This window comes from Terrapene carolina, unplaced genomic scaffold (assembly GCF_002925995.2).
Source record: "Terrapene carolina triunguis isolate 2854851 unplaced genomic scaffold, T_m_triunguis-2.0 Scaffold97, whole genome shotgun sequence".
NCBI lineage: Eukaryota > Metazoa > Chordata > Testudines > Emydidae > Terrapene > Terrapene triunguis.
Window position 1 is genome coordinate 19,066,943 of NW_020664448.1, and position 27,019 is coordinate 19,093,961.

The window sequence follows — 27,019 nt, forward strand, 5'->3', positions numbered from 1 at the left end:
CAACCTATGGCACGTGTGCCGAAGGAGGCACACAAGCTGATTTTCAGTGGCACTCACACTGCCCGGGTCCTGGCCACCAGTCCGGAGGGCTCTGCATTTTAATTTAATTTTAAATGAAGCTTCTTAAACATTTTAAAAACCTTATTTACTTTACATACAATAGTTTAGTTATATATTATAGACTTATAGAAAGAGACCTTCTAAAAACGTTAAAATGTATTACTGGCACGCGAAACCTTAAATTAGAGTGAATAAATGAAGATTCGGCACACCACTTCTGAAAGGTTGCCGACCTCTGTATTAGAGATTGAAATACCAATTCTGCTGTCTGATGAAGAGCAGCAGTGTTATAAGTCATCAGTGCACGTGCTGGGGCTTCAACCCTGCTAAAGTCACCTATGGATCCGTGAAAAGACATTCACTGAAGTTGGAGCTAAGAACAAAGGGAGACTACAATTCGAGACATGTTTGTTGAGAGCAAAAACAAAGGCAAAATGGGTTCAACTTTGAAATGTCGTCAAGTGATTGTGTAAGAAAGATAAGCAATCCTGATGATTGTCTCAGGCAGCCAGTTTAGAACAGGGCACTGCCAGGCAGGACCTCCACAGCCTGTATACAACTTGCTGGTGTTTGTGGAGGAAGCTTGTCCAGTAAAGAATCAGGATGCCACCATCAGCCAGTTCTGCAAGATCAGTTGCATCAAGGGGAATGTCATTTAAAGATGTTCCTTAATTCTCTGCTGCCTGCAGCCCCTCTTCTGTTTGCAGAGGAGAAGGAAGTTCTGCTAGAGCCATCTTCCTTCATCTAAGAAGAAATCCATGTTGAAGTCCATAAGGTGAAATCTGGGAAGGCACCAAGGATTTGTAACATCACTCCTAAGTTGCTGAAGACAGGTGAGGGTATTGTTGTGTCATGGCTACTTAAACTCTTCTAAACCATCTGGCACACTAATATCATCCCTGGCAACTAGAAGAACAGTGTTACTCTGCCTCTGTTCAAAGAGGGCAATATGGCCAAATGTAGCAACAATAGAGGTAATATGCTATTATTGGTTCCAGGAAAATTAATTTCTCAATTCAATGCTGCACTTCATGGTAAAGGCCAAGATACTTAGTGCAGTTTTAGACCTGGTTCTACTGTTGACCTGATCTATTTCCACTGTTGACCTGATCTTTACCTTAAGGCAGTGTTTTGAGAAGATGGCTGAACTTAATAAGCGAGGTGCTGCAATTTTGATAGGCTTTTGTCAGGCCTTTGATTTAGTACATCGAGCAAGTTCGATCTGATGAGGCAGCTCAGCATCCCTGGGAAGATAGTGTAATTGATAAAAGAGTAAAGAGGCTTGGGGACACCTAATGAAAGGTAAGAGTTGGTAAATTTTATTCTGGTAAATTTTATTCTGTTCTGTAACAGTATGGTGTCACGAGCATCCCCTTCTGGTCAAATGTATCTGCAGTCTTTAAACAGTCACAGTCGTGGTTTCGAGCCACACCCCCAGAACTTCCTCCCTTGAGGCAATGCTTTTGCCCTATTTGAGCCCTTCTGGCCCCAATTCTCTAGCTGGGCCATTAAGTAGTTCAGATCTCCTTCTGGGGATTTATTGCTGTCCAGTTGTAGGCCACTTTGCCCAGTGCCTATGGGTGGAGACCTACCATTCCAGGTCCCAGCCCACAGACCCTAAGAATAACGGCCACATGCTGTCATGTCCCTTTAACTAAACTGCTTTCAATTCCCTGCCCCACTTCCTCCTGGCCTCAGCCTTCTACCTCAGTGCTCTTTTATGTTCAGGCCTAGCAGTCAGCCAGGAGCTCATCCTCACTCCCCCGGTCCCTGCCAGCACTGAACTGTCCATGGTGCTGCAGTTCCCTTTGGCCAGCAAGGGCACCATCAGCACTACTCTGGCTCTAGCAAGGAACTGATGCTGGTCTGCACTACGACTCCTTTTATATTAGTCTGCAACCCTCTGATTGGCTAGTCCTTTTCAGCCTCCACCTGATTGGCTGTTTTCCTGCGCAGTCTCTCTAGGCTGCTTGGAGGACTTACTTCAACTGCTCCTTTCCTGGGATGGGTGTGGCAGGACCCTGAGGCCTCCATCAGGGGGACTCTGAGGCTAGCCCACCCCATCACATGTTTTCTATAGGTTATTATACTGCCCTCATCACTGAAGTATCTGAGTGCCTTCCTACAGTGCAATAGTCAATGTGACTAATATCTGTCAGATGTGGTTTATTCTCTCTCTCACCCATCCGCCATACTAATTAATATTCACAATAATTATTAAAATTATTAAAATTAATAAAATTAGTAATTAATTAATTCAGAAAAATTAAATTAAGTATATAATTTTTTTAATTTGGCACACTAGTGGCACTCAATTGGAGGCAATAAAAATGGATACCTACCTGCAGAATCTGCAAAAACATTTAAATCAAATCCACTTGCAGGTAGCTGCCAAATTGGGAAAATCCAGACGTAAGGCAAAAGCATACTTCGACAAAAACCAGAGAGAGAATACTTGGGAGGTAGAAGACCAAGTAATGTTGTTATCATATAAGTCACCAGAACATGGCTTGAGTAACTGATGGATCGGACCTTTCCGAATCATTGATAAACTCAGTTCAGCAGTATATAAGATTAGAGTAACAGGAGCAAAGTATAATAAAGATAAAATTTACCATACTAACCAGTTAAAGCTGTATCGATCGTCCAGGTCGCAGGAACAATTTCCTTCCCAGGACTTAAGTGAACAGCATCAAATGAAAGTGCAACAACTGGAGCCCAGAAGATTGCAACCATGAAATTGACATTGATATTTCTGACTTATTACACCCTTATTGTTGCTATAAGGGTAGGACTGAGCCAAAATTTTAAGAGTGAGTGAAATCATCCGTTCCTATTTTGTTGGTATGTTCTGTTGCTTGTGCTCAGGCAATTGAGCACGATTGGGTCATCTGGTTTCCTGAGGTTGCAATAGTTCAGTCCCAGACTTAAAATTTTGGCTCAGTCCTACCCTTATAGCAACAATAAGGGTGTAATAAGTCAGAAATATCAATGTCAATTTCATGGTTAAATTTCAAGTCAAGGATGGGAACTGCAGCATAATGTTTTGGCAGGATTTTGGCTTGTTTGTTTGGTTTTTTTTGAGAGAGAGAGAGTGTGAGACAGTGACTGACTGACTGTGTTAGAGTAGGCATGGGGAGGGATAGCTCAGTGGTTGAGCATTGGCCTGCTAAACCCGGGATTGTGAGTTCAATCCATGAGGGGGGCATTTAGAGGTCTGGGGATTAGTCCTGCTTTGAATAAGGGGTTGAGCTAGATGACCTCCTGAGGTCCCTTCCAACCCTGATATTCTATGTTTGAAGAAGTGAGCCTTGCATTTGGAGCAGGAAGTGGGGAGATTTGTGATGGTCCTTAGCTCCTAGTGGAGTTTATTCAACAGTTTCAGACAGGCTTAGACAAGCTTTACCTTTATGGAAGAAATTTCCATTGTGCCAGAGAAGTTGAACTTTTGACCATAGTGTTCATACTGAGGCTTCAGACAATCTCTTAGATACCATGAGCTCAGGGCATGGAGTGTCTTGAAGATAAGGACCTTGAACTTCACACAGTGATCTGTGCGAAGGCAGTATAGAGAGTGGAGGAAAGGTCAGATGTGCTCATAGTAGCCTGTGTTGTTGAGGAGATTCACTGAAGTATTCTATGTTAGCTGGAGTTTCCTGACGGCTGATGGCTTTATGTCCAGGTATATTGCATTGCTGTAGTCCCAGATGAGTATAACTGAAGCCAACTGTGCCAGGTTCGGATGCAGTGTCTTAGCGAACTGGAGATGGTAGAAAGTGTTACTCACTGAAGCTAATATGTATGAGCTTAGTATCAGCAAAAAATCCAGGAGCATTCTATACCATGGACTGAAGGATGGGAGTAGGGGAATCAGAATTGTAAAGGGCCTGACAAGTGAGGAGAAAAGGCTTGAATTTAATGTGATGGCAGACCAGGACAACAGACAATTAAGATGATCTTAGCTGGCACATTTTGTAGACTGAAGCACTGGTGCAATGAGGGCATCATGGAAACCAGACAGGAGGGCAATGCTATGGTCAAATCTGAGATGATGAGGCCTGGACTAGAGTTATAGATGTAGAGAGAAAAAGAAATGACCAGATTCTGTAATTCTATCAATGTGCTGCTTGTGTCACTTGTGTTTTCATATGAAGCTCTACTTCTCCCTTATGCAAGTCCCCTCCCAATAGAGCTATCCTGCAGGACCTAGATTCCCTAGGGCTGGGTTCCTCCAGCCCTGGACTCGGATGAACACACACACACACACACACACACACACACACACACACAAACAGCGCAAATCTGAGCGGACCAGGTCAATCAGCACTTTCAAGCTGACCCCTTATATGTCCCTGGACTCAATGGGCTGGATGAAGCAGCACTTTCCAGCTACTTGCCCCCCCCCCCACCTTATGTGCCCCTGGGCTCAATGGACTGGGTCAAGCAGCACTTTCAAGCTGCCACCCTTATGTGGCCCAGATTCAGCACATCCCTATCCCCACTCTCACATCAGAATCGTACTGGTAGTAACCTACTTGATGAGCAAACCCCACAGTATTTTGGGCACTGCAGGGATCTTTAGCTTAGGTAAAAAAAGCGTTGCTGTAGAGTAAATGAGGGAAGCTAAAAACACAAAAGAGTAAAGTTCAGCAAGAGAGAAAGAAGCAACCAGCTTAACCATAAATTTATTTATTGAATAATAGTGATAACTACACAAGGAGAGCCTAAACCAACATAACATACATTATTAAAGGTTAATGCCTAAGGTAGAAAGGAAAACAGAAAGAGAGAAAGAAGAGGATCTCACTGCTCCCTGAAGCTTGAACTGGTCGGGGTTCCCAGGTGATGGTGGTAGCTCAGGGTCCTGAGTGCTGGAGACAAGCAGAGTCCCCAGCATGATCAGTCAGGAGAAGATGGAGTCCCAGTGGAACTGATGCAGAGTTTGGGTCTATATATCACTACCCTTACTTGAACATAGGTAGGGGTTTTTGTAGAGAAACAGCAATGGTTCAAGGGAGAACACTAGATTTGTTTATGGGTAAACTGATGACTCAAGGGTTTTCTTTAGGCTAGACAATAGGAGCTGATCACTGTTGGCTATGGGTGGTGTTTTCTTCCAGTGAGTTCACAATGCAACTAGGCTGCTTCAGTATTTTGGATATCAATCAAGGATTCATTACTAGAATTGGTCTGATAACTGCTGAGCTGGGTGTGGCAGGCGTGCGTTCATTAACATCTGGAGCAGAGATTCCCATGATGCAGTGCTTCCCTGCTTTTCCTGGTCCCAGAGTTCAGTGCAGTTCTCTGTTCTTTGTTGTCTCTGCTCTCCATTCTGTATGCAAATGGAGATGTCTTAATCTTGTCACCCTTGTCAGGAAGGGTCTAGGTGTGTCTCCCAATGCCCTTCACTGCTCTCTGCAAGCCTTTTCTCTGATGGGTCTTGGTTCAAGCAGAGTCTGGTGTGTGGTGGGGGTGTCTTTCATGAGTCAGACAGGCTAGATACTGTGCCCTGGTTCCCCAAGAACACTGAGCTGACTGGTATCAAGCCTGAATAGGCAAGGAAAAGAATAGGAAAGAGTTAAAGATGATGCCCATTATAGGTTTGAGTGGTAGGGAGGATAAGGGTATTATCAAGTTGACAGAGAGAGAGTGGAGAGGGTTTTGGAAGAAAGATCAGGCACTCAGGTTTGGTTAAGGCTATGTTAAATTTAAGATGATTATGACAGAGCTTGGAGGAGATATTGTTGACGGGATGAAGTGCAGGATTGAATGAAACACTTTGGTGGTGATTCTTAGCAACTATATCTTGAGTTCATATTTTCAGAGCATTGTACAATAAACTAATCTTGAGAACACCTCTGAGGTATAGTGGTTGTATCCCTGTTTCACAGAGAAGTAAAAAATGAGGAAGAGAGGTTAAGAAGTTGGCCCAGCATCACTGTGCACATTTATGACAGAACTGGGATTAAAATTTGCCATTTCCTGGTTTCTAGTCTTGCCCATAATTCACTAGGTCAGGCTCCTTGTTATAAAGGTATGTAGTAACTATATGATACTATAAATTGTTCCTGTAGTCAAAGGGTGAAAATATTGTATATTTCAAATCTAAAGATGTATTTAAAAGATGCTTTGTAACTGTACATAAACCTTTGCCAAATTCCAAAAATTCTCTAATAGTTGATTCTCAAATTGCCCTGTCTTGAGTTTTGAGACTGCACAATTCTGAGGTAATTCCCTTTCCACTCCAGCTATATTCTGTATTCCAGCTGTAGTAATGATTTTTCTTAAAAAAAAAAAAAAAAAAGTCCTTATGATGACTTTAGTTTCTCCTGTGTGTCCTCCTCAGATGTATAGTAGTGTTTTTTCAAAAGCTTACTGACATTAAGCAGCTGAATTATTAGCGCTTTTTATAATGTCCTTCCCACGGAAAGACTAAAGTTTCACCTCAATACTGAGTAACTCTGAATATACTGTAAAAGGGTACTGTACCCATCATTACAGATGGTCCACATTTGAAATATTCACTTATAAGTACATCCAGTGAGGCCATTTTCTGCTGTTTAAAGTCTGGGTTTATACTTATGTGACTCCACTGGTTATAATTGTGTGATTACACTTGTAACTGAGAGCAGGATTTGGAATTTCCATGACGTTTGGTATTTGATATCTTGTTAAACTTAGTATTCTTTGAAATGGAAAGGTATTATTTAATAATGATTCCAGGCTGTTTGGTTGGTTATGAGGGTTTCCCATGGAATTCTAGTGAATGGCCCAGCTGTGCCAATGAAACTATGCAATGCAATATGCCACAGCTCATCAGCTTCAATAAAGTTGTATCTTCAGATACCTGTGCTTGAACTAATCAATTAAATAGCACTTTGTTAAGCTTAGCATCTGTTTAAAACAAATTGTAAAATCTTTGGGGTAGAACTTCAGCTGGTGTAAATCAGCATACTGTTGATTTTAATGGAGCTATGTCAATTCACACCACCTCAGGGTATGGTCTATAGTTATTTATTTGGGGTTATAAACGTGCAAAATAATCCATATTTTTGACATACGGCACCTTTGACTTAATTTAAAAATACATCACAAACAACACCCAACCATAACTAAAGTGCAGTAGTATGGTCCAGTAGCAAAACCCAACAGTAACAAAATTTAAAGGCTCAAATCAGAATTAGTAATTATCAAAAGAAAAAAAGAAGTAATTGATCTTTTGGAGAAAATGAATGACGAATTACATTACCTGCCATTTTAGATCAGTTTATCAAATCAATTTAATGTGAGAATATTCTCTTTATGTATGAAGAGTTCTCAAATCTTGGAAAATGCATGAAAACCACCCCCTTTTTGCGCGCGCACACACACACACCCACACACACCATATTTACAAAAGATATGAGGCAAAAGCAAATAATTTTAGTGAACCATTGAATAGATTTTAACTGAAAACATTTTCGGAATGAGGATTGGGAGGAATTGTCACTAGAAACTAGGAGAGAAAGCTGAAGTTGTTTAGTGGAGATTTATGCTCAAGGAATTAGATTTTTGATACAGTTCGTAAGTAGAAAGAACAGGAGTACTTGTGGCACCTTAGAGACTAACAAATTTATTAGCGCATAAGTTTTCGTGGGCTACAACCCACTTCTTCGGATATGCATCCGAAGAAGTGGGTTGTAGCCCACCAAAACTTATGCTCTAATAAATTTGTTAGTCTCTAAGGTGCCACAAGTACTCCTGTTCTTTTTGCGGATACAGACTAACACGGCTGCTACTCTGAAACCATTCGTAAGTAGAGATGGTCATATTATTTCTATTGTTTTCAGGTTCTTATATTACACTCATTACTGTGGTTTCTGAGCACCTTTGGATCAGTGACAAAACTGGGCTTTTAAAACCTGAATAATCAGGTGTGATTTTTGTATTTCTGGGATATTTATATATAAGCAGGAGAAAATGGTATCTTCAAGTGTGGAGAAGTTCTGCTTGATCTGTACAACTTTTAGAGGAATAGTGGAGAAATTAATAATTCTAGATTCAGTGCAGTGGTTTGATGTTGTATGGCAAATAAAGAATGAGCCCATACACTGAATGATATGGAGTAAAAGAAATATTGAACAGCTGTTTCATTCACTGAACACCATCCATTTTGGACACTGAATGAGGCAGCGATCCTATTAGGGAAAAGACAGAATCTGATCATGTAATTAAAGACTTTGTAGCAATGTGCCTGAGGAAGGGGGCAAAATTAAGGTTAAGAATTAATTCTGCTACTTCCTAACTTTTGTGTGTGCTTATTTTGCAACTTTAATATGCTTTTATTTTATCATTTGTATGTAATACTACATTCTGTGCCCTTGTTCATACACATTGTGACAAAGTCTTTAATTGCATGATCACATGCTGTTTTCCACCAATATACGTATGTAGTAGTTTTGATTTCAAGGTAAGTGTTTAAACATATAACATTATATATATTATATATTTTATATGTTTAACATCTTAACTAGTAATCAAAACTATGACATAAGTGTTACCATTACTGTGAGAACTTTGACTTTCTCTATTTCCTGACATTCATGAGTTTAAACCTGAAACTTTGACATGGCTGTATAATGGTACTTTTTTCCCCATGTAATTTCCTTTAGGTTTTTAAGACCTAAAAAAGAGAGAGCGGGAGAGAGAGAGAGCCCTGTGTGAAGCACTGTGGAGTTTCATATTTGTGTTTTCCCCAACTGCCTATATAAACTTTTATCCAGCAATGTGTAAGCACATGCTTAATTTAAATTCATGAATAGTCCATTGATTTCAATAGAACTATTCATGTGCTTAAGTCCTCTAAAGAATTGCGTCCCTTGGTTTTATATAAGCTTTAACCACATTCATTCTAAGAGATTATGTGAGATTAAAATTTATATAAACCTATGTAATTTTAAATTCTCATTCATATCTATAAAGTGAGATTACATGAATATAGGTACTTTCTTATTTGCATGTTTTTCATTGCACAACTCTTTAATTACAATGCATGTATGAAATCCATGATTTTATTAATATACAGTATTTTGATAACTTTACAATCTTTCAAAACTCAATGTTTCCCAAGTGAAGTCTGAAATTTTAAAGGTCAGCAGTTTGAGTGAGCTGTGTGTGAAAACTTTTTTAAAAATAAGCAGAAAAATGTATATTCTCCCTCTTAAGAAAAACAAAAAACAAACTAATGAAAAATGTTTTTCACATGCAGTTCCTAGATCAATATGACAAATCCAAATATTTCAGATATTCTACTGAGATCTTGGAAACTTAACTGTCCATCCAATCTTTTTATCTAAAAGAGCCACACTGCTTATTTGTAAGGTAATTTTCTACTGTGGGGAAACCCCAGAAACTAATTTTTATACTTGCATCTCTTGAATAATACCATTGGATAATGTGTGGAGTTAGTATAACTCTTATTTTATGAATGAAAACTTCGGTTAAAAACTGTTTGGGAAATAGTGTCTGTACAGAAAAATGTGTTTATGAGAGAATAGAGAAACTTCAGATGAGAATGAGAGAATTAGAAATCGAAGATGCAACATTAGTCTTCCTAGTCATGTAGAAAAGTAGGTGAAATAGAGAGAGGAGAGGTTATCATAGATACGAATGACTAGTTAAGGAGTAAATTGACAACAACTTGGATTGAAGATCAGATTAGATACAATCTAGATGGAAAGAGTCAAGAGGAAATGTAATCAAACTTTGAAAAATAAAAGCCATAATGTTGATCACTGTGTCTTTTTGTCAATAAGGTGTATGCTGGACAAAAATTATTAATTAGAAAATAGAATGGAAAATTGCTACCACCTAAAGAAAAAGAAGTATAAAGAAAACAATTATAAAAAGAGATATAATGTGATATGGAATCTGTGATCTGAACAAACAACCTAGCAGAAATCATTGGAAAAAATATAAAAAAGGAACAAGTGGTGCACTGTGCAGATGCCAAAAAAAAAAAAAAACACAAACAAACAAACAAACAAACACACCTTTTGAAGGTAATTCTGAAATACCTTATCTTAAAATAGGACCTTCATGCCAGGGGGGAAATTGTAACTAAATCATACTAATTAAAAAGATTGTTAACCTTTCTGTCTTTCATAATTATCCATGTCACCTCGATAAATTTCAAAGGCATATGGTAGTAGAGCCTTTTTATTGCCACCTTGAAGGAAATACAGTTACTTCCATGGCAATAGATTGTGTGTATTGCTAGCATCACAATCTGGTGACTGTGCTGGAAAGGTAGCTGGACTTAGAAGTGAAAAGGTCATAATTACATGGTTTACATATAGAAATGAGAATTCAAAACTTACTGGCAAACTAATTTCTTTTATGTTTTCCCCAACACCCTGTTTGATGATGTAATAGATGATGGGGTCAAATCCATATTAATCCATAAATCCATTACAAAAATTATATGCTTTATATATACAAAAATAGTTGCAATGTATATAAATTGCAACTATTTTTGTTCCATGTAGGAATGTTGTCATCTTGATAGGAAACTTGACACTCAGACATGTATCTGAATGAACTGTACATTTGGAAGAGTGTCACCGTGCCTCAGGTGGTTAGAGCTGAGAATACCAAATTCAGGACAGACTGCTAAGAAATAGGTCAGACACATTCCAAACTGGTAGTTATTATCATTAGAGTTTACCAAACCAGCAACATAAATGAGCTTCTGTATCACCACACTGGTTAACAAGAAGCAAAAACCACAGTCTCCTTATGCATTCCAGCCATTGGCTCACCAGCCATGAACTTGGACTTTATCATGAGTGGTTACTGAAAACCAGTTAAATCATAATTAGGGTCCTTCCAGTCCCAAGGGATCAGCCACTTAACCAGGTCAGTATATAACTCAGATCTTACCCAATATTCACGCTGATGTCAGTCCTTTAGTAACTAAAATCTAAAGGTTTAATGATAAAAGAAAAGAAGAAGAGAGTTATAAATGGTTAATAGATCATATACATTTAAGTGATTTGCAGTGTTCATAGATCAGGATCATAGCAGCAATGGAACAAACAGCTAGCTTGCAAAAGTCTCTCTGGAATTATCCAAACAGATTGGGGGGTCATCAGTCTTTGTTCAAGGCTTCCTTGTTAGAAATCCAGTCCAGAGAAAAGAAGCAGGAAATTAAGACAAAATGGAGATGTCACAGTTGCCTTTTTATATCCTCTGCCATCTGCATGGAATTTTACTGTCCCAAATAAAGTGGAAAGTTACTGGCCCAAGAGGGAGTCCAGGGTCAAATGAGCACATCACATGTCCTTACATGGCTTGCTGACTCACAGGGGGTGACCATTGGCCCCTGGGTGCCTGAGGCATCTGCAGGAAGACCTACTGGGTGGGATGAGTTTCTTCTACGGCCCAGTGTTAGGGTGAAGTGTCCTTAATGGGCTATCAACACACAGCTGTCTAGCCTCAAGATAAATTCATCTAATGGGTGTCACCCAGAAATACAACACAGATACAAATACATAGCCAATTGTCATAACTTCAGATGCAGAGATGACACCTGGATAATCATACATGATAGATTGTAACTTCCATTGACACCTTACATGATACACAATTTCCATAAATCTTACACAAAGTGTAACAATGGTAACAACAGTGATATAAATGGCCATCTTTGCTATACACAGCATCACAAAGAGATTTTGTGCATTTTATTGAGTGTCCACTGTCACCGCGGTGTGTTTCTGAACCATTTGAGAACAAAACATTATATTATTGTAAGGTGGCTATTCCCATGTGTGTGTGTTGCAGTGATGTGAGTGATGAACAACACCTGAATCCCAAAGACTTCAAAGCAGAAGACAAGCAAATTTAAGGGGAAAAGGGTGAGATTGCAATTGCTTCATCAGTTGCTTTTGCCAAATACCCTTTCTCTGGCCCAAGGACCAGCTTAACAGCCGCTCATGCAGCTCATTTTGATATGTTCATTATCTGACTAGCAGGGATGCTGGTGCTTGAAGCCACTGGCTTTCTTCCTCCAAAACAAAAATCACTTCTGATAGTCACAGCTGCAGCCAGCTTGGGGTCTCTCAATCCAGCCCTGTCATGAACTTATACCTTCTCATCTGTAAACATGAGGAAATATGGCTGCTGGATTGGGCGCACACCAAACTGCCTGTTTTTTTAAATATGAAATACAATTCCAGGGAGCATTACTAGGTTATAAATAATTCTCTATGCCAACCTTGAGCTTCCACATTATCTAGACAACAGAATTATATAACTCCTAATAGTCAATACTCGTTTGTGCACATCAGCAACATTTTTGCTTGTGGGATCCTGCTTGAATTCAAGCCTTCAAGCTCTTTAAATAAGATGATCAATTTCAATGTGTGCAGAGTCAGGTAAAAAAAAAATCTTTACCAAAGTGTAATGAAAGCATCCTTAGTCATCTAAATTTTATAATCAATAACTCTTTACCCTGCCATATAACATTGTTTTATTTTATTTTATTTAAAGGTAGGCCTTTGAGTTTAATTCAAAGTCCCCTAACTACAAAAGGCTTGGGATATATTGCTTCTGGTATACACTGAGGGTGTGCCTGTGACAAAGATGGCCAGATAGTGGAAGCCACCTTTCCTCAGCACAAAAACATTTTTATAAGCAACTTGTTGAGTGAAACAGAAGTGCTTCATAAAGACCGTGAAATGGCCTATTGCAATGGGAGGAGATTTACAGTACAGTATGCATTCAACAAGGTGAACTACTCCAGTTAGTGTTTACAGTTGTAGGGTAGCCAATTGATCATAAACTCTAATCTTCAAGAACTGACCCCTAAAACAGCCCTCAAATGATCAGGAACAAGTTTAGAATTGTCTTGTGTGGCACAGAGCAAATTTCTAAAAAGCCAAAAAAATCCTAGTATTGCTAAAAATAACCACATAGGATTTTACAATACTTGAAAAATTATCCGAAAAATCAAGTCACACTAAAAGCTTGTCTACATGGAGAAGTTCAACTGTTATAAGGTAGGGTATGAATTTAAAGTGCTATAGTTAAAGTTATACCGATGTAACTCCCCATGTAGATATTCATTCCAGTATAGGAGTGACTTTTTTTCTCATTTAGTTCATATTGCTTTGGAAGCAGTTTAAACTAAGCTAAAAAATGCCACTCTTATTCCAGAAAGTCCACATTGGGAAGTAAATAGTGGTATAACTATGCTGGTATAATTATACTGGTATAACTGAAGAAATCTCCCTTGTAGAATGCAACTCGAGACTGTGCCAAATAGTATTTTTTTGGGAGGAGGAAGGGTATTGGCTTATCATTACTGGAAATGATCTGTTTTGATCTTTGAATTCACCACAGGGCATGTGCTGCTCACAGATAAACCGGGTTTATGGTTTGCTACAGTGAAGCAGCAAAATAAAGATAAATATTCTACGGCCACTTTAAATTACAGATGCGTTTGGATTAGATAATAATGATACTTCACACTTGCATAATACTTTATATGTTCAAGGCACTATGCAAAGATGAATCTTCACAATCCCTCAGTGAGGAAGTATTAGCCTCATTTAATACCTGAGGAGGCGGAAGTAACTTTCTCAAGGACACACAGATCACGGAAGGAACAAAGTTAGAACTCAGGACTTCCTGACTCCTAATCATTGATCTCTATGCTGCTGCCTTTCCACTTAGATTATTCTTCATTAGCTCCTCATAAACTATAAATACTCTTTTCTGTGCATGGTGTGGTTACCCAGTATACATATAGAGTATCTGGGCTGCACTGAGACTGCAAAGAAACATTTCTTAGTGATGAATATGCCTCCACAGCAATGCCAATCTCTGCCTGAAGGACATAGGACACAACTACCCTGTAATGGGAATATTGCCTGTTATTGAAAGGTTTCAGTCATAGTCAATATTTCCACTGTAGCCTCAAGCCATAATTTCCATTGGAAATTATAGGTTGTGGCACTACCTGGCCAACTCGGAAATCAAATGCATTCCTGTCATCACAGTATCCCCTTGTTCCTTTAAACTTTGAGGTTTAGAGTGATAGAGGCAGCCTAAAGTAATAAAAATCCAGTTGTTCTCCACCTAGCATGTGACGATACTGATTTTTAGATCATTAAGACCACACCGGTATTTCAGACTGAGACAGTCTGCTGACCCTGTATCTTCAGTAGAATCATTACTTCCCTTATCCATGCAGATCTCTTCCTTTTCCCTTCTCCCCTTTGAATCCTAAAGGTTCAAGTATCATGAAACATGGATCTGATGTACCCTTGGGTTTGGTTTAAAAAAAATTTGAGTATGGCTTTGCAAAATCAAATTCAAATCTGATCCTTCCTCCACCCAGCCTCCTTTACCAACATCCATTGTTTCATTGGCATGTCTCCTGAAGTTATATGTTAACTTAATAGACCACATTTGACTTGTTGGATAACTTTATTTCATGAACAATCATACTCATGTTGATTCCCAGGCATACGTCTTTGGGGCATTGTGGTACACTGGAGTACTCTACAATTCGGAGATAAAACCTGTAAATATATTCCAAATTAGTTTTTCAAAGCAATTACTAATAAACAAAAATGCCCCTGAACTCTCTTGTGCTCCTTTCAAAATCTACTTCTTCATCAAAGCTGATAAATCCTAACTAAGCTATATCAGGAAAGCAATTCGCTGAAACATCCACTAAGGCAGACACCTATAGCTTTTTGGATCTTCTTATATCGCTCAGGCAACTCTTTGAATAAAACTTTCCCTAAGTAAGATAGGCCAATGTTTGTTAAGGAAGATAGAACGAGGTGTGACCTCTGCTTATTAGAAACTGATGATCATAAATCAGTGTGCATGATTATCACAAATCAGTGTTTTTGACACATCTCAGCATCCAGATACACATGAGAGCACACATTATAGCAGGTAATTTCATGCATTCCCATCAAATATAGACTTAAAGCTACTGGCATATAATTAGCTACAGTCAGAGCTCACAAATCTGCTAGGAAAACTTTGAACATTACAACAGAGAGAATGTAGTAGCAGCCTTACATGATTCAACACACTTAATGGGACACTGTTAATTTAGCATTTTATTTTTTTTTAACATTAACTTCTAATGATTCAGGTATCTGATAGAGGAACATCCTTTGGACAGCACACATTGAAATCTTTGTAAGCATTCCATTTGTAAAAGAGTTTAAATAAAGTTTTTTTTCTGCTCTGGACTTGATGGCTCACCTTTTCAGCAAGAGAGTCTTTTCAGCAAGAAGGATTGGCAAACCCAGTGGAAACTCCACCAGATGTGCTTAGAATGGGCTACTTCCCCCACCTCTGTACTCTCCTACCTGCCTGCTGGACTCTGCAGTAGCACCATAGGCTACTTCTAACTTCTAAGCCGTCTCTGCGACCTAAAGAGAGAGCCCAGAAAGTGAAGAAACTGCCTGTCCTGTTGGTCCTGCTCCTCTCTAGCCCCCTGCCTAGGGTGGTTTTTTTTGGGGGGGGGGGAAGCTTTCTTGGCTCATAGGTTCATATAGTCCACTAGCCCCAGGCAGATTCTGTGAGAGAGAAAAATAGGCCTTCCTGATCCCAGGTTTTATTCATTCATTCAGGGCTGCTCAGGAATTTTTTTATTAAACATTTTTTTCATTGAAAATGCTGATTTGTCAAAACTGAAACTATTTGCTAGAGAGGGTTGGTTTTGATGAATTTCTTGTTTGAAAAAAAAAGTTTTTTTGTTTTTGTTTTTTAATTGTTGAACTGCCCTGTTTGGACATTTTCAAGCCCAGAAATTCAGTTCTTCAGTTCAAAACAACATTTAGTTTTGAAATGCAAGCGAATTATGGTAAAATGTGAAAGATTGAAAATGAAATGAGACATTTTGAAATGATAAAAAATGAAATGTTTTGATGGACCCAAACCATTTTTTTTCCAGATTATTAGTTCACAAAAAAGTTTACAAGATTTTTGACTTGTCATCCTAATTTGGGACGGGAAGACCATTTCCCATCAAGCTCTACTCCTGAGCTCCATGTAGGGGCTAGAAAGTGAGGGGACTCCCAGCCCCTCCTCTGCTCCCATTGATTCCCTGGGGCATGTAGAGGTATGAGGAATAAAAAAGGGGAGCAGGTTCCCCAGCTGTCCACACCTTTATGGCTCTCCAGCACCATTCAGGGGTCATCAGAAAAAGGGGGCATTCTCTTGGCCCCAAAATCTTAAAAGAGATGCATCTCTGCTACAGTGTTATAGTAGAAACACTTTTCCGTGGGGCATGAAGGAGAGCATGTATATAAGCTCTCCCCTCCTTGGAGCAGTGTATGACAATGATATCTCCATGCTAGTGTACAAGACAGGAAATGCAACTATAAATCAGGTAGTCATAGACAATACGTAAAGTACTGTCAAATGCCCAAAAGAAACATTTTTTTAAATAGATAATTTTTTTACTAACTTATTTCAACTATAGAAATTTTAGGTGTGACTTGAAAACAATAGGAGGTAACTTTGCTTTCCCAGGCAGGTGTGTGATGTTTTTCAAGTTGATTGTATCCCTTTCCACCCTTTTCAATATTAATATCCTTTTCTGTGTGAAAACAGGCATTTGAAATAAAATTAGTTATGTCACACATTTAACACAAAACATGTTCATGACTTTAACGCCCTGATCCAGCAAAACACTTAAGCAACACCTAACTTTAGCACATAAATTGCCCTATGGTTCCCCTGCTAATGCTGCCCAAAATGGTGCCAAATACAAGATTTTGTGGTATGGATGCCTATTTATTAGACCAGTTTCAGTTCATCCACACCTTTTGAACATTAAAATATTGTGTTAAAGGTGATCGCAAACTCTGCAATTTTTTTTGTCTCTCTCTCACTTTTTCATTTTAATGTGTGTGCTCTCCCTCACCGGTATTGCACTGCAGAGATGAATACCTGAATGTTTAAAATAAAAAAACAGATGAAATGTCTTTTCTTTTTCCACTCCTGCTGAAAACACTATCACTAATATATAAGCAAATGAGCCAAATGATTATGCGTAATTAGTTGATTCAGTAGCTGTAAGTAATTGTTTGATACTCATAAGCATTTTGTGGAAGATTATATTATCATTAAAACATATTTACAGTGTATTAGAAAACTCTTGGTGCAACTTAACCAAGTAAATTTCTCAACTCCTCTTAGAATAGTATCTTCGCAGGAAGAAAATACTGGGTACTAAAGGGCTGTTTAATTTAGCGGAGGAAGGCATAATAAGAACCAATGGCTGGAAATTGAAGTCATACAAATTCAAATTAGAAATAGGGAACAAATTGTTAACAGTGAGGCTGATTAGTCATTGGAACAAACTACCAAGGGAGGTGGTGGACGGTGGATTGTTCATCTCTTAAAGTCTTTAGCTTGACAGTGGATGCCTTTCTGGAAGATATGCTTTAGTGAAACACGAATTATTGGGGTCAAGCCAGGAATAACTGGATAAAAGTATGTGACTTGAGTTATGCAGGTGGTCAGATAAGATGATCTAATGGTCCCTTCTTGCCTTAAAATCTATGAATCTGCAAAGAAGCCCTTTGAAACAGTCAGTTGGGATTTACTCTGCATTACATCACAGTGGAGGTATGTCTGTTACTGTAATAACTAAAACAACTAGCCATTTAACCTATGAATAGAGCTCTTCACTTTTATGGTATGTTCTGGTCACAAATAGTCCCCATTGTTGTTTGGTCTACTGTGAGATAATTGACTTCCTCGTTGTATGTTTTTCGCTCAAAATATACATCAGTGTAATTTCAGACAGTAGAGCCCAGGACAGTGGGGCCAATGCATATATTATACTTTGTTTTATGAGTAATGAAACATGCTACTTAGGATTTTTGTCATTTGAGGCTCCAGGTCTGTCAAATCTCTCACTTTGATCATTACTAAATTGACTTTGAAGGGTTTTATAAAGTTCCATTAAAACATTGTTAATGTACCAGAATAATATTTTATTATTTTTTTAAATATATTGTAATAGCATAAATCCTGGTTAAAGTTTGGTTACGGAGTTTATGAATTAAATATTTGCAAAATACAGATTGGGGAAAAGAAAACCACTTCTTTTCTTTTAGCCAAAAGAAGGCAAGGGATTTAGAAATAATTTGTGTTTCCACCACAAGATTTTTACTTAAACATTTGTTTGCAACATCGAAACCCCAAACACTGAATTATTATGCAAGTGTGCATGCAGTATAAAATGGGGACAGTGATACATCCCTACTTCACAGCAGTGTTGTGAAAACAAACTCTCAGATGTTTGTGGGATGCTCAGTTATTATTGTGGTGGTAGCAGCATTGCCCACTGTCAGAAGATAGGATACTGGGCTACATGGACCTTTGGTCTGACCCAGTATGGCCATTCTTATGTTCTTATGGTCTTATAAGGACCTAGACAGAAAGATAAAACTGATTACCAACCAAAATGCAACTGACCAGCCTCGTCTCATAGTCCAACCTGAGATAAATGCTTATTGTAAGCAAACAGTACATAGGATAAAAAATAAATCTAACAACAATAGTAATACAAGTAAAGACATTTTTAAAAAAATTGTATTTCACATTGATATTGTCCCTTTAAATGCTTAAGTACTTCAGGGTGCATATTGAAAATCTTTTGTGTGTCATTGCAGGGGGATATATGACTTATACTGAGAAAATATGGGGTCCAAACTTGCATAATCCTTACTTATATGAATAGTAATACTAATGGGACTACTTGCATGAGTAAAGGATTGCAGGAAATATTCTGGTACAGTCTTGCATTTTGTTGATCTGAAAGGATTTTAATCTATCATAAAAGTACAAGCCCAGACCATCTGCAGTTGATAAGCAATCCTGTGACTGTAAGATATTTGATAAATAGCTTTACCACATTTTAATACTACTCTATTTGCAAGAATAGAATGCCTCAGAGAGTAAGTTGTACCCTGTTCCCCCAGCACAAGATGTAAAATAATATAATATATTGTTGTTTTCTTTAATTTATTATGTGTATATATGTGTAGTCTATATCTCTGCAGACAAAAGAACAATGTCACTGGAGCATTAAAGTAGTAATTAATTAATGATTGAACTGAAAATATGTTTGTCCAAGAACAAGTAAACAGTCTCCAAACTCTTCTCTTTGGCTAATTTTTAAAATAATTTACTTAGCAATTCTAACAAGATGCTTTCCTAAGGCAGGAAAGGATTGTTTTGAGAGTAAAATATGAGCAAGTGGCTAAGCAATGCATTTTGACGGAGTATAGTGGATTTACATGGAGGCTAACAACGCCTTTTATTGATAATCTTCTCCCATCTGTTCTAATGATTTATTCAGACTAAGAAAAAGGTAGGTGAGAAGAGAAAATGGAAATAAATGGCAATACATATGTTCTGAATTGGGCTGTGATTGTGCAAACAGCATAAATGCTATTGTTAATGTTAAGGCAATTATTATCCTTTAAACTTCGTCTCTAGCCTAGTATTATGGAGCATTCTTCATTCAGACTAGAGGGGGGACAAAATATTGATGACAAAATGCAAAACATCCATTTTCAAGGGAGTATGCATTTCTACTGAAAGCTATGGAAGGTCATATTTTCTGTGATATTATGAGAAGAATTATACATTTTGTTGACATTTCACATAGCAAAATTTGAGGAGGTGTAAAATCCAGAATTTAACACCCAATATTTTTGTTTGAAAAACCCTAAAATAAACCTTTTGAATTCCGCACAACCCTAATTTTGACCCCCAGTTTGTCAATTGGAACGTTAGGAACAGATTTTAAGTAATGGCAGACCGGCGTGATCCTCATTTATTGAAGATCGCCTATTGAACCCACTCTATGTCTTTCAAGATCTACTCAATGCTTTTTCCCCCGCTAAGGCTTTGCAAGGGAATGGTGGTAAGAAGGAGCTACTAAGATGCAATGTGGCAGGTAAAATGATGCTGGACATGGAAAGGAAATGGAAATAAGTATCAGTAGACACTACTGCGGCGGTAGAGCCAGTGTAAGATTATAGACATTAGAGATGAATAGGCCTATTAGCTAAGTAATAATAAAGGCTTAATATTTGTACAGCACTTGAAGATTTAAAACACTATAGAAAAGCTAACCAATTTATCTAATCATTTACAGCACCCCTCTGGCATAGGTGTTCTCTATTTTTGATATAAGGAAACTGAAATAAATAAAGGCCTAGAGTAAACGGTGTGTTTTTAAAATTTGTTATCTAAAATGTTTTAACAGACATGTTTTAAAACTGTAGTATAGACAGGGCACGTTGTGTTTTGACATGTGTTAGCTGATGGAAGTGAGCCCTGGGGAAAGCTGCACATATCAGTAGCATTAGAATTTAGGAGACTGATTCAGAACTGCATTCCTAGTGCAAAAACTTGAGAACTGGTTGTAATACACTATCAAATCAGACTGGTGGTCCTTTGTACAGGTGTAAATAATATGTGGTGTAAGTCAGTGGAGAATCTGACCCCTTTTCTAGACTAGGAAAATGAGGTATGTTAAGCAACCATATTAGCTAATATGTGTTAATTAACTATTTTAAACCCCAATTAGCACCTAGTGTAGACAAAGACAATAGTGTTTAAAGATGTGTTAGCTGGGTTTGGAGTTCTAAGGTTGATCTTGACTGGCTAAAATGTTTTTAAAACCACTGCCTTTGTCTACAAGAGATGCTAAGTGGAAGTTTAAAAACCTGTTAACGCGTTAACTACCCCATTTTCCTAGTGTAGACGAAGTCGAAGTTCCCTGCTTGTTTTCCTAGACCAAACTGCTGGATATTTTACTAGGAGGCCATTTAACTGATTGACCTGTCACTGTAGGAAAATTCTTTATATTGTAGAGCTGTGTCTAGCAAAGTTTTAAATATCTCAAGGGACAGATCTTCCTTCACTTGCCACGGAAGACTGATTATTCCATAACATAATAGAGTTCATACTTGGGAAGATTTGTTCCATAATATTCAACCTACATTTTACTTTTCTTAATTTCATCCTATTACTCCCATTTTATACTATCTTGTATAACACTAAATAACTTACCGTACTTATCCCTTGAGTATGTATGCCCTTGAGTATGTTTGCATCCGAAGAAGTGAGGTTTTTACCCACGAAAGCTTATGCCCAAATAAATCTGTTAGTCTTTAAGGTGCCACCAGACTCCTTGTTGTTTATGCCCTTTGAGTATTTTTAGATGATTATCACGACCCTAACCCCATAGTTATCATTTAGCGGGCCTCAGTCTCTGCTCATTTACATTGGTGTAGGTCCAGAGTAATAAAGTCAACAGCCTTACTCCAGTGAATGAGACTTAAAACATTTTCAGAAAGTTTTCTTCCCGAGTCTGTTCCTTCAATCCTTAATCGCTTTTGTTGCTCTTTTCAGAACTCCCTTCGTCGTGTCTATATTTCTCTGATACTGAGTTGAAATCTTCATTTCTGAAACATCTCATAGCAAATCCATGACTAATTTGCTGTCTTCTGTCACCCGTAGGTGAGTAGCACTAGAGGAAAAGGAAATCTGGAACATTTTAAGGATGAGGTTAAGGGAAATTTATATTGAAGAGCGCTGGAGAAGAAAGCAACATAAAGTGGAATTAGATGCAGACACCTGGGTCAAAAAAGAAATAATTGGTCCTGAGGAACAGACAAGTTGGCTGGGAGCAAAGAACAGAGACAACTCATAGAAGAAAGAACCAGAGAAAGGGAGATAAATCTGAGAAATGGATCAAAATGCACACAAGAGCCTCTTAGAAAAATGCAGGGTGGGGTGGGGGGGCAGTGAGAATTAAGAAGAGAGGGATGAATCTTGGAGCATTGTTGAGCCAGGAGCAGAATGGGGGTGTCTAGTGCCTTGTCCATAGGGTCTAAAAGCAGAGAGGAGGAGGGAACTGGGTCTTAGAAGCATTTTATCCATTGTCTTGTCAAAATCCCAGACTAAGATTTCTGGCGCAGGGACTGTCTGTATTGTATTTGACTGTACAGTGCCTAGCATAATATTTCCAACCTCAAGTGATCAAAAATCATGACTCAGAACCCCTCAAAATCAAAAGATTCGCCCAAGAAACCATGATTTTTAATCTTTTTAAACTCCCCTCTTTTCCACTTTCAATATGTGTGAAAATTTCAGATTGAAAAGTCAACCTTTAATGTCCACAGACATGCACAACTCTCCCGGGCTGTTCAGATAGAGACTCCACATTTCTTCTCCTCACCCCTATCATAGGGGAACTGCCATCCATTTTCTGCTACTGTCTTGATGCTGCAGCAACACTTCTCTGCCTCCCGCTGCCATCTCTCTGTCAAGGTACATACCTGCAGGCACGACTCAGTGGCAGGGCAAGTCTGTGTCCTTAGCCCCCCAGGTTCTCACACAGAGCTCTGCCCAGCCCTGAAAATCATGGGATTGGAGGAGCTTCTCTCATCATCACAACAGCTCTTCCAGCTGATGCCAAAATCCCATGACTTTTGATCAAGTAAAAAGTAAAATGTGAGAGTTGGCAACACTGGTTGCTCAGAGACGACTTCCCTTACCCACTGCTCACCCCCAGCTGGGGAAGCTCTCATTCTGTCCTTTCTAGCTCCCACTCCCATCACTGTCCGTTGCCTCCCTCCTGCTCCCCCATATCACCCTGCACCCTTTTCCCCTGCAATACCTAAATCTGTCTCCGGTTCCCATTCTTTCTCCCCATTCACCTTTCACAGTGTCTCTGCTACTCCTCACAGTCCCTGTGTCCTGTCCAGCCCCCCCTGAACTATAGAGTGGCAGCCATTTTGCCTATAGGCCTGGCTTCAATCTCACTGAAAACCATTGTAGCCAACTTTGTGAAGGGCAACCTCACTTCCATATAGACAAGCTGTAAGGAAATGGTAGTCATCTTTCTGGCTTCTGCCTCAATGACAGTAATAGGAGATTGGTGGCCATTTTGAATAAAGGAAAATATATGACTTGGCAGCCTTTCATGACGTGTTCGCATTTCTTGATAACTGACTGGGGCCTCTAGGAGTCTTCCACACTACAAATAATGCATTTTTAAATTGTGATGGAGGCCACAGAGTGGAGAGTGAGATAGATGAAGCCCTGAGGAGTACAGTCAGCTCTGACAAAGAGATGGGAAGGGACCAAGAGAGGTGCTAATTGATCCTACACTATTGTGTCCATCTAGGAACTGTAATTGCTAGATTTGGGAGCTGGGGGCATGACAACCTGTGTTCGTTTAAAGAGTAGAAGGAAAGTCATATTGTTATTTGCTACTTCGTTAAGCAAAGCAGTTGATTAGATAAGCACAAGCTATGTTAAATCAGATACTGTATCATAAAGTTGGCTTATTAAGTATAGAAATACAAATTGCTCTTCATGAAGGAGTGAGTCTTGGAAGCTCTGAGTTCTAGTAAATGTGTTGGTTTTATTGAACAAATAAAACAGTAAAGTGTCAAAACAGTCACCAATAGTACAGCTGAGTACAGGAAAGATGACATAATGTGTATCTGTACTTCAAGTACATATTACCATATCTCATCAGCATCATAGTAAAATGGCATCACAGGATAATCGGAGTCATGCAGTTCCATGGGCCGTTAAATACAGGGTACTCTAGAGAAGAGGGTCGAGTTCCACACAGAGGCTACTTCTGCACTCAGGCTCTAGGGCTATCTTAATTCTTCCCCCTAAAAGGACTGTAAAGGCAGCCTGTGTGAATTTTCCAATCTCAGTCCTGCTCTGTAATTCCAGTGGCGGGAGGAGCTTGCTTAGAGGTTGGAGAGGCCCACCAGCATCTCACTCCACTGACTTCCATTGACAATGTTGCAGTGAAGGAGCGGGATGCTACCAGGCTCTCTCCTTTCCTTCTCACCCCACCCTGTGCTGCTCTCTCTATTTTGCTGGCCACTAGGAGAGAAGAGAGAAAAGAAAGCCATTTCCCATAACGGTTTTCTGTTTGCTTAAAGAAATAATGGAGGGGAGGAGATTTAATTAGTTGGATTTATACCCCTTAATCCTTCAATGTCAATGGTGAGGAATCGGTGGAAATTTATTTAAAAAAAGCAAGCTCTACTGAATAGAATCAATTGCTGAACCTGAAGGATTTTGTCTCTTGGAAAAGACAAGGAAATTTCTGGGCCTTGTTCTCCTCTCCTTTCCATATCCCTGTTGCCACAGAATTTTTTCCTGTGTTGCAACATCTCCTCACTAAATACAACAATTTCCCAGTATTTCATAGTCAAATTTATATTTCTGGTCTCAATGATAACTGCTAAATTACAGCATTGCACATGCTCATCAACTCAAAATATTAACAAAATACATCCAGTGTGACACACATGGCAATTCCTGCAACATCCTTGAAAGACCTTAGGGTATTCAGTTTATGTATTATTGTGGGCTGGGATTGTATGTAACCTCTCTAGAGGGCAGATGTGACGGATGTAAAACCTGGGAGTTCAAAAGACTGTACTGAAAATGTGCCAGACAAGTATGGACTTTTGAGATTATAAGTGTTAAGTGGATTTCCTGGGGAATCCTTAGGGAGAGATTAATGCAAATTCCCAAACTCTGGTATTGGAAAAACCCAGTCTTTTGAAGCTATGCCCTGAAGAGAGGGTCATTGTCTGCTGATCATTTGTTACAGAAGGCCAAGATGAAAGGCCTGAGTTATATAAAGAAATGGCTAATCTGCCCACTCTCTGTGCTGGTTCTGGATCTAAAAGAGATGAAATTATAAGCAGGGGAAAAACCTACTAGAGCACTAGGCTGGAGTCGGTTGTGACCTCTGGTAAGCGTGCTAGATTCTTTAACTGTTTAATGTTTTCTGTGTAATGATTTTACCTTGAGAATAAAAGTGGTTGCTTAGACGGAGCTGTGTGGCAGCTTATAACTGTGGGCAATACACTGGTCAGAGCCCTCAAAAAGAAAGCACAGCACAAGTGCTGGCCTTTCAGACAGTCTGGCCTGTTGGAGCTATCACAGTGGAAGGCGGTGAATGGTGTAACCTTAAAATCCCCAGTCAGGAGGGAGTAAGATAGGGATCTCCACCCAAGAGAGGTGATGGCTGGGAGCCAGAAGCCTAAAATGGGTGCCCTTGGTGGACCACAGAAGAGGAATAGGGGTGCAGTTGCCCAGAACTGTGACATCCAGTCTCTTAAAGTGCCAGTCATCTTAGTACCAAAGGAAGAAGGAAAAGATTTAGGGCAACAAGACCAGGGAAAAGGAGTGATGCTTGAGTATATATATTTTTCCGCAGGGAACAAAGTTAATATTTTTTTAAATGAGCCACCGTTACCTGGCATTAGCCAATTCCTTTTTAATTTGTATAATGGGCATATGATCTGTTTAAAGTACAATAATCTCTCCTAAGGGAAAACTTTTATTTTCAAGTCCTAAAAGTATTGAAAAACTCAAACTTTCCCAGGTTCCATAAACCCTTTAGTTATTTACAAATAGCTAAAGGTTGTAGTTGAAATTTCCCAGGGATGGATTGAAATGACACGGCTTTATTTGCTTAAGCCTATAGTGTCTGGACAGTACTTGACATTTCCAGTTCTATGAGGAGGCTTTGTAGGAGAGTTTGCTAATTTGATTTTATAGCTTATGCCTACTGTACAGTTGGTTTATCCCCTAATTCTGTGATTATTCAAAAATTTTGGACAATGTCTTGAACTGCAAAACCTGTTATATATCTCTGCATAAAACTAATGCTCAGGGCCAGATAGCTGTCCCACTACAAAACCCACAGAAGGGGCCAGGATGGAGAGAGTTTCAATTACAAAAGTGGGGTTTATGGAAGAAGCAGAGTGTATGTTGCCCCTAGGGGTATGTCTACACTGCAATTAGACACCCATGGCTGGCCTGTGCCAGCTACTCTGGCTTGTGGAGCTCAGGCAGTGGAGCTGTGTGTAGTGTAGACTTACAGACTCAGGCTGGAACCTGGGCTTTAGCACCCTGCACGGTGGGAGGGTCCGAGAGCTCGGGCTACAGTCTGACCCCAGACTGATCCCTGAGCCCTGCAGCCTGAGTCCAAGGCTTGGTCTACACTTACCCCCCAATTCGAACTAAGGTACGCAACTTCAGCTACGTGAATAACGTAGCTGAAGTTTGAAGTACCTTAGTTCGAACTTACCTCGGTCCACACGCGGCAGGCAGGCTCCCCCGTCGACGCCGCGGTACTCCTCTCGTATAGCTGGAGTACCGCAGTCGACGGCGATCACTTCCTGGTTCGACTTATCGCGTCCAGACAAGACGCGATAAGTCGAACCCAGAACTTCAATTCCCAGCCGCCGAACTAGCGGCTGGGTGTAGACATACCCCAAGTCAGCTAGTACAGGCCAGCTGCGGGTTTTTAATTGCAGAGTAGACATGCCCTAAGAGCAGGAGCAGCACCAGGGTTTTTGCCACCCTAGGTGGCAGCGCTCCTCCTCTGAGCATTCAGGGGGTCTGCGGTCTTCAGCGGCGGGGGTCCTTCTGCTCCGTGTCTTCGGGGCACTTCGGCGGCGGGTCCCGGAGCGAGTGAAGGACCCACCGCCGCATTTCCGCCGAAGACCCGGAGCGGAAGGATCCCCCGCTGCCAAATTTCCGCCAAGGGTGGCAAAATGCCGCCCCCCAAATCCTGCCGCCCTAGGCGACCGCCTAGGGTCACCTAGTGGAAGCATTGGCCCTGCCTAAGAGAGTGTAGTTGTAGCCATGTCAGTCCCAGGATATTAGAGAGACAAGGTGGGTGAAGTAATATCTTTTAATGGACCAACTTCTGTTGGTGAAAGAGACAAGCTTTTGAGCCATACATTTGAAGAAGAGCTCTGTGTGGCTCAAAAGCTTGTCTCTCTCACCAACAGACTTTGATCCAACAAAAGATATTGTGGGGATCACGTCGGGAGGATAAAGCACACGACCAATGTGGTTG

The 27,019-nt window shown here is 39.6% G+C and overlaps 1 protein-coding gene across 2 annotated transcripts in view; it reads left to right on the forward strand.

Moving 5' to 3' along the window:
- The window catches only part of CNTN5 (contactin 5), a 968,120-nt gene that overhangs the window by 224,665 nt on the left and 716,436 nt on the right, over nt 1-27,019 (forward strand). The window contains exon 1 of one of the 2 annotated variants that reach the window (XM_026651598.1): nt 21,539-21,621. The exons of the other annotated variant lie outside the window; for it this stretch is intronic. The gene's annotated coding sequence lies outside the window, so the exon portion shown is untranslated. Of the gene's footprint in view, nt 1-21,538; nt 21,622-27,019 lie in introns of those variants that run through there. 2 annotated transcript variants of the gene reach the window in all.